Here is an 11,916-nt window from a genome sequence, read left to right on the forward strand (position 1 = left end):
AATCACTAATTTTTTTTTATTCAACAAGAAACAAGCTTGATGAGGATTTCAACCTAAACCAGAACCAAAAGAAATTAAGAAAATTCAGGCCAAGACTCTGAGCTCAAAGCAAAGATATTTTATTCTTCCCTCCCTACTTCTGAGCAGCCCTTTCCCTGGTGAGAAATTGTGTATAAATAAGGGATGCATCACATTTTCTTCGCCTTAGCTCTACAGTCCATTTTTATTTTATTTTATTTATTTATTTTTTTTTGCAACACATATGGGAGGTAAATTAAAATTAGGGGAAAGGCACAAATCTGACCTGTTAGTCTAGTGTTGTTTTGTTTTTTAAGAGTTATTTGTTTAAATGGAGCTTCTCAGACAGTTTTTCCCCAGCAGTTCCACGTGTAACCTCATTTGCCACCCCAAAATATAAAACAGTAAATTGTGGAGCTGCCATGGCTGAAATAGAGGCAGAAGATGCAGAAATCTTTGCACTTGACACTCTCGCTGTCTCTTAAATTGAGTATGCGGACAAAAGTTACCCCTCAGTCATGCATAGATAATTAAAGGAAGGACCTAGGGCAGTTTCTCCAGATGGTGCTTCAGGTCACACCTGCCCTGTATCTTTGGTATCTAGAGGGTCATTTCACAGTGATGAGGATGGGATACAAAGGTGGAAGCAAGCAGGCATGATGGCAGGGCCTGTAGTCCCAGCTACTCCGGAGAGAGAGGCAGGAGGATCGCTTGAGCCCAAGAGTTTAAAGCTGCAGTGAGCTATGATCGCCCCTGTGATAGCCAGTGTGCTCCAGCCTGGGCGGGATACTGAGACCCCATCTCTTTAAAAACAAAGAAAAAAAGAAAGCTGAAAGCCACAAATGAGAGACTTGGAAATGAGGAGTGGGCAACCTGTAAAACTAAGATGGCCAATTTCCCATGTAGTGAAATTAGGCTAAATTTGCGGGGAAGTAGTCATTGGCTGTCCTTCCTACTCCTAGAAGAGTACAAAATGACCATGCTGCCATACCAATCATCAGCCCTGTACTTAATTGCTCCCCGAAAATTCCATCTTTATCCCTAAAGCAGAAGAAAAAAAGTGCCCCATTGTCATGGTAGCCGGAGCAATTGAGTCCCAGGTTACTCAGCTTTCAGACTAGGCCTTCCTGTAGGTCCCAGCTGTCAACAGGAATAAAGTTAGATTGAGATAATGGGGCTACAAACTAACAAGATTTGTAGAATTTGTGGATCAATTTGCTACCCAAAGGCTTGTTACACAGTCTCTAAGAACTTAAATCTGATCAATAAAAAATCATATAAGAATAATTTCCTGCTTTTTCCAGAACACAGCAATTCACTAGGCTACAAAAATGCAAAATTTTAAATCCTAATCCAATTGCAGTTTAAATTTAATTCAATTTAAATCCAAATCAGTACATAATTTTCAAACCACTTTCATTTCCCCCCGTAACATTGTTGGGAGGTAAACAGCTGATTGCTGCAATAGATCAATAGTTCACATTAGTGTCAATAGATTGCAATTCTATGTCACACAGTTCACATGAGTAAGACAGAATTCCTTGGTCTACTCAAGCACAGCCCCTCTCTTTCTCATCACTACATCCTCCCCATAATTTGTGCTAAGTCTTGAGATTTATTTTTAATTCTTCTCTTCATACTTACATTCAATGGCTTAACAATTCTTGTCAGTGCTGCCTCCAATATACATTCTTAGTCTGACCACTTCTTGGCACCTCAAAACACTAGTCTGAGTGATCATCATCTTCTGTTTCCTCTTACTGATTTCCCTACTGCCTACTCTCCATTCTCCAGCTCGCAGTCAGAGTGATCTTCTCAAAGTCTAAATCAGACAATATCAGTACCCTACATAAAAACCTAAAATTTCCCATCATACCAAGGAACAAAATTCTAAACTATTAACCATGCCCTAAAGTTCCTAATCATCTCATCAATCATCATCTACCCTCTATCCAAATCTCACCTGCCTCTGACCAGGTTGGTCTCCTTTGTGTTTCTCAAACCCACACTCATTCCCCTTCTGGGCCTTGACAGTGTTATTTCATCTGCCTGAAAAAAATTCTTCCCTCAGGTCTTTGCATGGCTGTCTCTCTCTAGTTATGTGCATCTCAGGTAAAATGTCCACCTCAGAGAGCCCATTCTTGACCATCTGAGCTGACATGACCTTCCCCATAGCATCCAGATATGGTTTGTGTCACTGATCTATTTCTCATGTGACATTGATCACTACTTAAAATTATCCACAGATTTTAATGTATGCATTATTCTTCCCATGCTAGAATGTAAACTTTATGAGGTCAGGGATGTTTGTCTTATATGTTCAACTTTCAGTATCTAGAACTGTGTCTATAATAGAGAACAAATATTAGTGAAATAAATGAATTGGTTTCATCACTGTGGACCAGGTACTGTAAGCACTTTGCATGCATTATCATAACAATAGCTAATAAGGGAGGCAAAAGAACACAGTGGTTTGTAGTGTGGACTCTAGCACCAAGACAACTGGGGTCAAACTTCAACTCATCACTTCCTGGCTGTAAAACCTTAGGAAGTTGGAGCTCAGTTTCCTTCTTTGAAAAAAATGAAAATGAAAATATCCCATCAATACATGTAACAATATCTGGCTTTTTGCTTTTAGAACAACATCTGGATTTTTTTTTTTTTTTTTTTTTGAGATGGAGTTTTGCTCTTGTCGTCTAGGCTGGAGTGCCATGACACAATCTCGCTCACTGTAACCTCCGCCTCCTGGGTTCAAGCAATTCTCCTGTCTCAACCTCCCGAGTAGCTGGGATTACAAGCATCTGCCACCACACCTGGCTAATTTTTGAATTTTTTAATAGAGACAGTGTTTCACCCTATTGGCCAGGCTGGTCCTGAACTCCTGACCTCAGGTAATCTACCTGTCTCGGCCTCCCAAACTACAGGGATTACAGTCGTGTGCATACGAGCTATGGTTATCACATTATCTCACTTTATCTTTTTAACAACCTAATCATAGTTACTTTCTTCATATTACATCTCAGGAAAAGCCTTCAGTCAAATAAAAGTTCCATCAAGCCGATGGTCTAGTAAAAGACACAGCTGGGGATGGAAGCTCTGCTGAGCCCAGACTTTAACACCTCCACCGTGCTGCTTCACTCTGTGGGCTGTTTTCAGGATTCTCAAGATTTCCACGGAATCAGAGTTCTACTCAAGTTCTTATGTTCTCTGACCTTTGAATAGGTTAGAATCTTCTGTGGCAGTCTACCCTTTCTGGGTGGAATGTTTCCTCATCCTCATGGTTTCAGTGAGGGTAGACATTTTGTGAAAGTGACTTGCCCCCTTGGCACAGTCAATTGGTTGAGATAGGGTCACCTAATCTATACCTAACCAATGAATCTGTTCCCCAAGATTTTTGGACTTGTACCAGTTAAAATTCTCAGATCAATTTCTGTCCAGTGGTTGATGGTATAAAATGCAAATTGTAGAAGCTATTAGTAGTTTCTCAAGATTTTTTAAAGCCATCTAAAAAGAAAAAAATTTTAAAGTGTCTGGGGCCTTCAATTTCCTGGTTCCTGCTGTTCCTGAAGACTAAGTCCTTCTCTGTCCTCACAGGACTTGAATATTCAACTTTTCTTTAGATGCTACAACCCTCTATCAATTCTAGTTGAATTTCTATAATTTACAACCAAAATAGTCTCCTGTAAGAGTATGTGTGTATATGTGTATCGTTATGTATGCCTATTATATTGAATGCCTACTATATATTGAGTGTGTCCTCTGTGTTTGGCACTGGAGATGCAGTGATCGCTAAGCCACAGTCCAAGTTCAGAAGGAGCCTCTGATCCGGTGGGAAAAGACAGATGCAAAAGAAAAAATATCAATATTATCAATGCCATACGGTAAGTATTAAAAGATGTCCTTATGATATTACAGAAGAAAAGCATGCAAAGAGGAAGTGTGAAGACTTCCCGGTCACTGTACTTTACTATATTCTTTGTACTTCTCAGCCTATCCTATTTCTCTATGGTAAGCTTACATTCCTTTTCTCAACTACTAAATAGTGATGTGTCTTAAGGTTTTCCTAATGGTATCCACTGTCTCTAGATTGCACATTCACTCACAATTTCAGTGACCACCTATATGAGGGAATTTTCTGTTTACAACATAGCCTCCTTCTTAGCTCTAGATGCTTCTACTATTCCTTGGCATTTTATTTCTATGGCAATGGGAGATTATAGGAAAGTTTAAGGAATCATTCCTACTGCTATAACAAAATACCTCGGACTGGGTGATTTATAAATAATAGAAATTTATTTCTCATGGTTCTAGAGGCTAGGAAGCCCAAGATCAAGGTGCCAGCAGATATGATGTCTGGAGAGGGCTGCTCTCTACTGCCAAGATGGTACCTCCCTGTTACATCCTCACATGGTAGAAGGCAAAAGGATCTTTCATCATAACAATAGCTAATAGTTCCCTTGAGCCTTTTTTATAAAGGCATTAATCCCATCCATGAGGGCAAACCTTAATTACAGCATAAGGTCCTACGTCTTAGTACTATTGCATTGGGGATTAAGTTTCAATGCGTAGTTTGGAGGGGCTGCAAACATTCAAACCACAGCACTAACTCAGGTACATCCTGGATTTCCCTCAAGCCCCTAAACCCAACATATCCAAAACTGGACTCATCACCTTTTCCTGGAATCTCTTTTTCCTAGATTCTCTTGCCCAGATAAAGGCATCGTCATTCACTCAGTCATTCACACCAGAAAACTGAGACATTCTTGACTGCACCCCCTTCCTCTCCCTTGCTTGACCCCTACTGGCACTGCCTGTGGCAAGCCTTCTCACATAGGACTATCATAAGGGCCTCACTATCCACCTATCACACGGGCACCTAAAAACCCATTGAATGTAAATTTGATCATGTTCCTTAAACTCTACTATAATCTCCCATTGCCCTAGAAATGAAAAGCCAAATTTATCTGAATGGAGATCCTCTGGCCCCAATCCATCTTTTTAGCTTCATTTCCTGTCATTTCCTGCATCAAACACAGTGCTCTCACAACACTGACCTTCGTGTAGTTTTCTAGATATGTCTGCTATGTTATGACTATACTTTGGCATATACATAATTTCTGTGTAGGGTGCTCTTCTCTTCTACCCTCCTCTTTCCTCTCCTCTTATGTATAGTTGAGTAAGGTAGACTTAACCTTCAGCACTTAATTCAGGCATCACTTTCTCTAGGAAGCCTTCTCTGATTCATAGTCCATGGCTCCACTTTGCAGTCCTACAATATCCTTGGTTAGTTCCATTACTTTGTCCTGGCACTTATAGTCCATAATAATTACTTCCCCTACTCAACTCCAGATTTCTAAGGAAAATGACAGTGTCATTCATCTTTGTATCCCCAGTTCCTAGAACAGTTACTGGAACACATAGTAGGACTTCAATAAATGTTTCATAGATGAATGAATAGGTAAATGAGTAATAGAACTAATGAATCAGTGGATACATTAGGATACCTCTAAATCTCTACCTCCTTGAAATGATAGGCCTACCCACATCCAAGTGGTTTGTGGATTGTCATCTGCAATCCTCTAAGATTAGATGGAGTAAGGGAGTGAAAATCAGGCAGGTTCCCTAGGCAATTATATGGTAAGTGCCAGCAAAGTGCCAGACAGCACAGTAGTCTTACAAATATAAATAATTCAGCATTTCTGATTTTAAGATGATATTTTAGAGGGGATAACCAAATGTGATCCTAGCTCCTTTACTTTTTTAAATAAAAATGGAAAATGAATACCTCTTGTCGTTCCCCACAGTGAGAGGGTAGGGATGACTGCTTACTGCCTCTGAGCTAAATAACAGTTTTCTCCTCTTTGTCTGATACATGCATGCATTGCCTTATGCCAACTCTTAGATTTCATTCAGTCACCCAAACAAACCTTTGGCTGAAGCTACACCCAGAGTTTCCTCCACACTATCCCTCTATTCACATGCAGATGTTCACACTTGTTTCATCTGGTCAGCCAGGTGGTTTGTATAGAATAGTAACTTCCAACTGGAGCATAATGGTGGTTCTAGAATTGACCAAAGATGGCAATATAGTAGATGGATGAGAAGACTAAGAGGGCAGTGGTAATGGTAAGGGGAAGCTCTCAAAAGCTGAAGAGGGAAAAACCATATTGTTCCAAGAGGCAGCAACTCCTGTTTTAGTCCATTTTGGTAATTTATAAAGAAAAGAGACTTACTTGGCTCACAGTTCTGGAGGCTGGAAAGTCCAAGGGCATCGTGTCAGCATCTGCTTGGCCACCTGGTGAGGGACTGTTTTGTTGTGTAATCTCAAGACTGAAAACAGGAAGGCAAGTAAGTGTGAGAGACGAGAAAAAATGGGGTCCAAGCCTCATCCTTCTACCAGGAACCCCTCCTGTGATAACTAACCCACTCCCATAATGGCATTAAGCCATTTATGAGGGCAGAATCCTCATGACCTAATCAACTCTTAAAGGCTTCACCTCTCACAGCCATTACAAGAAGAGTTTTAAGGGGGACATTCAAACCATAGCAACTTTTCTGTATTTCATCTTTTCCTTGGGACAACCACCAACCAAAGGGAGAAAATTTAATGAAGCCACATAGCTATTAGTGACTGAAGTTTATCAGCAAAAAGAGATTTGGAGCTATTACACATGAATGGCATAAGGTGCCAAAAACTATAATTATCTACAAAGATTCTTGTACAAAAATAAAATGGATAGATATATGAATAGAGAAATAGATAAGGAGTTTATAGCTTCCTTGTTTGGAAAATTATTTCATTACCTTTTAAATATATTCTGTATTGCCATAATACTATGTGCTTATATTTCTCAAATATCTTCATTGTGACAAATGTTGAAAATGGGCAAGTAATCTTTCAATTAAATTTTTCATTTGTTTTTAATTTAACCCATCATTTTACTATAAACTTCTTTTTCAGGTATATTTCTTTTCTTTTTTTTTTTTTTTTTGAGAAGGAGTTTCACTCTTGTTACCCAGGCTGGAGTGCAATGGTGCGATCTTGGCTCATCACAACCTCCGTCTCCTGGGTTCAAGCAATTCTCCTGCCTCAGCCTCCCGAGTAGCTGGGAGTACAGGCGTGCACCACCATGCCGAGCTAATTTTTTTATATTTTTTTAGTAGAGACAGGATTTCACCATGTTGACCAGGATGGTGTAGATCTCTTGACCTCGTGATCCACCCGCCTCGGCCTCCCAAAGTGCTGGGATTATAGGCGTGAGCCACCGCACCTGGCCTTTCAGGTATATTTCAAAGCAATTTAAGAAACTTGAATATTAGAGAGAAGTGCCTTTATTTTAGCATGGATAATAAAACAAAGTTTTTAAACTTTCTTGCTGATCATATGAAATGACACAGTGGTGAGCACATAGCAGGTGTCCAGTAAGTTTTGCAGTGTTTTTCTCAATCCCTTTAAATAATCAAGCCATTATTATGTCATAAGTGTCAAGACTTAAATAGTAATAACTAAATACAAAAATTTCTTTAATATTCTCCACGATGACTTAAACATTCAGATGTGCATTTTTTCTCATTGTGATGGACTCTAGGAAGTTAAATTTTCTGGTAGTTAAATCATGTTCTTCCATTTTATAGCTGTGATGTCTTAGGCAAGTAAACCTTTCTCTGGCTCAGTTTCTTTGTCTGCAAAGTGGGGGAAAAAAGAGAATTGTTATAATAATTAAAGAAGATAATATGTTTAAAGGTATATAGCAGTGTTTTACACATATGCATACTCTTTGAACACAGTGGTATCGTGTTTCAGATTGCAAGCTGAAATAATATTGGCTTCTTTATTTAAAAAGCACCTGGAATTTTGCAATGTTCCAACCACAGCTCATAGACTAACAACTATAAATAGGTACAACAGCAACAGAAATAAGGCAACGTTCTGAGGTACATGTGCTTCTTTTACAGATTTCATGAGATTTATTTGCCTTATGTCTCTAAAATTGGCAATTAGTATTTTAGGAATATCTGAAAGTATGCCTAATGCAGGTATAAAATAACATTTTCCACATTCTATAAGATAGTTTGAGGTTGTGAAATTGAATTTTATCCAAACAATATTAATCAAAAAGTAATTTGGGAGAAGCTTAGAGTATGTAATATAGAAATATTACACGTAATTAGAAAGTAAATTACATTTTACATAAAGTGAGAAAGAACTCCACAGTCTGGATTTTTGAAATTGCAGAGAGATGTTATAGGCCATTTGCATAATACTATGTAGACTACAATTAATTCAGTCTTGGAATTAGCACCAGAATATATTAGGATGTTTTGTGATGGCCGTAAAGCAAAAATAAACCAACGCAAAAAATGAAATACGTCACATCTGCAATTCCAACATACACATCTTGGGGTTTACATTTGCAATTCTAATAAGCATGGGAACTCATTGGTTTTCTAAATCAGAAGATGCCACAGCTCAGGGGATGGCTCCTGAAGAGCGTAGAAGAGACTTTCTGTGTACTTGCTGCCCTATGGTTAACATATCCCATGCAATAATTTTAGGTCAGAAGTCTGGTCTTTAAGTTCATAGTTTAAGACACATGGAGTATGCAACCCAAAGCTAACCATTATGAAAGGTAAGAAGAACAAAGAGCCATTTTGTTTTTACTTGAATTCCTACTTTTTCATTTTAACAGGTCTTAGTAGCTCAAAAACCCTAAGAAAGACCAGGAGAAAATGGGCCAAAATAGCGCAGAGAAGGGAGAAAAAAGCAATCTGGAAACAACAACAACAAAAGACTCCTTTCTTTTGGCATTGTTGCCTTGGATCCCCATTTCTGCGTATTTTAACTTTTATTCTGTTTATCAGTTTCCATCTAAAAAATAATGTCTAAGCCAAATTTTCATCCTATGTAACTCTATGAGAATTCTCTTTGCTCCTTTGGAGTCTAATTCTCCCATGGCGTTGCAGGAGATGTAAATCTTACCCCTAAGGGAATATTATTTCAGTGAGAGGAGAAACTGCCTTTTATGGTGGCATGGTATCATTTAAGTGGTTTTTTTAAAATGCGATCTTTAGGGGAGATATAAAATTTATAAGTGGTAATGATATCATTTTAATCATTTGAAGATAATAGGCAAACACAAAATGAGGGTGTTTTCTTCTTAAGTGAGCTTAATCAAATGCAGAGTTTGTGAGACTCCATTTACAAATGCTTCTTTAAATAAGCACTTTTTCTGCTGTGTCACTGGTTTTCAGGGAACTGGTTTCTGAAGGTTGGAATTTACATGGTTTAACATTTTTTCTGTCTCAAAGAGAATTTGCAACCCCTACTCAAACCAGAATTCTCTGGTTCCCTTGCTGTCATGTGCCTGAGGATGCCCCAGCATGAACAACCTGCACTATTATTTGGTTCCATCTCTATAGCCCAGTGAGTGCTATAGAACCCTTGCTGAAGACTGCAGTGAGATCTCAGGCAGTTCATTCTACAGAGACCCAAATCCATTCTCAATAATCAAGCGACCAATGTCACTACTCATATGCATTATTTTGTACTAATGATTTTTTTTCTTTCAGTCTATAAAGATCTGATGTCAATCAATTCTGCTACTCCAATCTGGCATGCATTTTCAGTGGCTTGCCATCCAGTAAAGTTTTGGTCTTTTTTTTCTTGTCTTTCTCTTTTATTTTTTTTTAATGGGTGAGTTTGGACAGCAAAAACTATTTATTCAAAAAAACCAGAGAATGGTCTTTTGGAATACCTGGATTTTTGGTTAAATAAAAATTAAAGGATTAAAAGAGAAGGAAAAGAAATGGTTAGATCAGTAGCCCTCTAAACGGTTACTGTGCATGCTATTAATCTAGAGAATTTAGGGTTTTTCCCTTTAATATAGATATACCTTTTCTCCCTTACATTCTAGAGCAGTGCTGTCTAATTGAACTTTAAGTGGTAATGGAAATGCTTTATATCTGTGTTGTCCAATACAAAAGCCACTAGCCATGTTTGGCTACTGAGCACTTGAAATGTGGTTAGTGTAACTGAGGAAATGAATTTTTACCTGTATGATTAATTAGAATTTAAATGTAAATAGCCATACCTGACTAGTAGCTACTATATTAGTACAGTTTTAGCATTTCAAATTTTGTAATTTGAACCTACTTCTGTTATATTAGAATAGATTTTTATATTTCCTAAATTAATTATGTCATAAAGCAAAAAATTTTGAATTATCCTTTTTTTGTATCCCAGGAGAAACTTTCTTTATTGTACTCTCTAAAAATATATCCTGCTGATAAAAGGTCATTCACTTTTTAATCATTTAGGGAAAAAATTTTACCATATGAAGATCAGTAAAAGCCTGGCTTGATCTTTGCTCTGGGAAACTCAGCTCCTATGGATGGTTTTGTTGTGTTTAACATAGCATTACTACGAGGTCAACTTTCGTTTGTATTGACTTTCTAGTCATTTCTTAATTTTTAATTGTGCTTTATTGCTCCCACAGTGTCCTCGGGATCCATACTGTAGGACTGTATCAGAGTAAATTTCTTCCAGTATTCCAGCAGTAACTAGCCTCTTTTGGAAGGAACCCAAAATAAACCAATTACGTTAAATTTTACACGATGTTGGGATACAAAATAACAATCATGAATTTTGTAATGGTTTCTTTCATGCTGTGTAATTTGTTATATAAAATTGAACTTCATTCAGCAAAATTATATAAGGTATTTATGACCTAATTTGTGAAATTCTAAATAGATAAACTTTGAGATAATTAGATTTGTGTATTATTAAAATATCTGCTTTTAGTCATTCAAATGTTCCAGCTTATAAGAATTGTATAGAGATCAATTATGCAAATATCTATGAGATTTTAAGTGTTAATATTCCCTATAACTATGATTTGATGGGTTACTAGTGTATCATTTAAAATATTCTACACTATATAAAATTTATATTAACCACTTAAAATAGCATACTTTCAAATAATTAGCTGAAATTTTTAGGTAAATTTAAAAATAAGAAGGATTCCTTAAGACCACACATATGCTTGTGATAATACTAAAATTTCAGGGTAGGTAAAAACATGATCTAAAATGAAATAATCATTAAAAGTATCTCTAGTTGCATTTGAAAATATTTTAGTATGAATATATAACTATTCTAGCCCTATTAAAAACTTAAGTTTGATAAAGTAATAAATAAGGAATAAAGTAAAATAGTAAATATTTATTTGCTAAAATAAAATTATTTATTTAAAAGAAAATAGCAAAGATTTTCTTAAGCTTCTTTCAAACATAGTTGAAATAACATGGGTCTATCAGATCTACCAGGTGATATTCAACCTGGCAATGTGAACAAACCATAACACAAAAGATGGCAAAAAATGATACCTATGCTTATAATCCTCTTGCTACATTACTAGAATTTAAATGTGACAGTACTAGCCTTGATATTAACTGTTGTCTCATTGCTTAGATGTTTCTGAAGATATAAAACATGTGATCAGGAGTGATTTCTAACACTGGCCACAGAGCCATGAAGGTCTTTTGACTTGAGCTGCTCTTAGCATCAGTTGATTTTGTGATTAACCCTCTCTCACTACTGAGCTAACAAATACTTTGATTGCAAAGAACCACTGATGGCTTGGGAAAAAATAGAGAAATTCACACAAATTATCCATCAAAATGTTAGAACCACCTAGATATTTTTATGGGACTGATATATAGACAAATTTGGTAGCAATACAAGTTATTCGTACAACCATAGAAATGGGATACAATTTTGTAGGATCACAGCTCAAATAAGCAATAATAAATATGCAAACAAAAGGTCAGAAGTGTACATTAACAAGGTAATGATTCCCAAGGAATTTAAATGGAAAATTTTGTTAAAATGCTACATTT

This window comes from Cebus imitator, unplaced genomic scaffold (genome assembly GCF_001604975.1).
Source record: "Cebus imitator isolate Cc_AM_T3 unplaced genomic scaffold, Cebus_imitator-1.0 Scaffold9, whole genome shotgun sequence".
NCBI lineage: Eukaryota > Metazoa > Chordata > Mammalia > Primates > Cebidae > Cebus > Cebus imitator.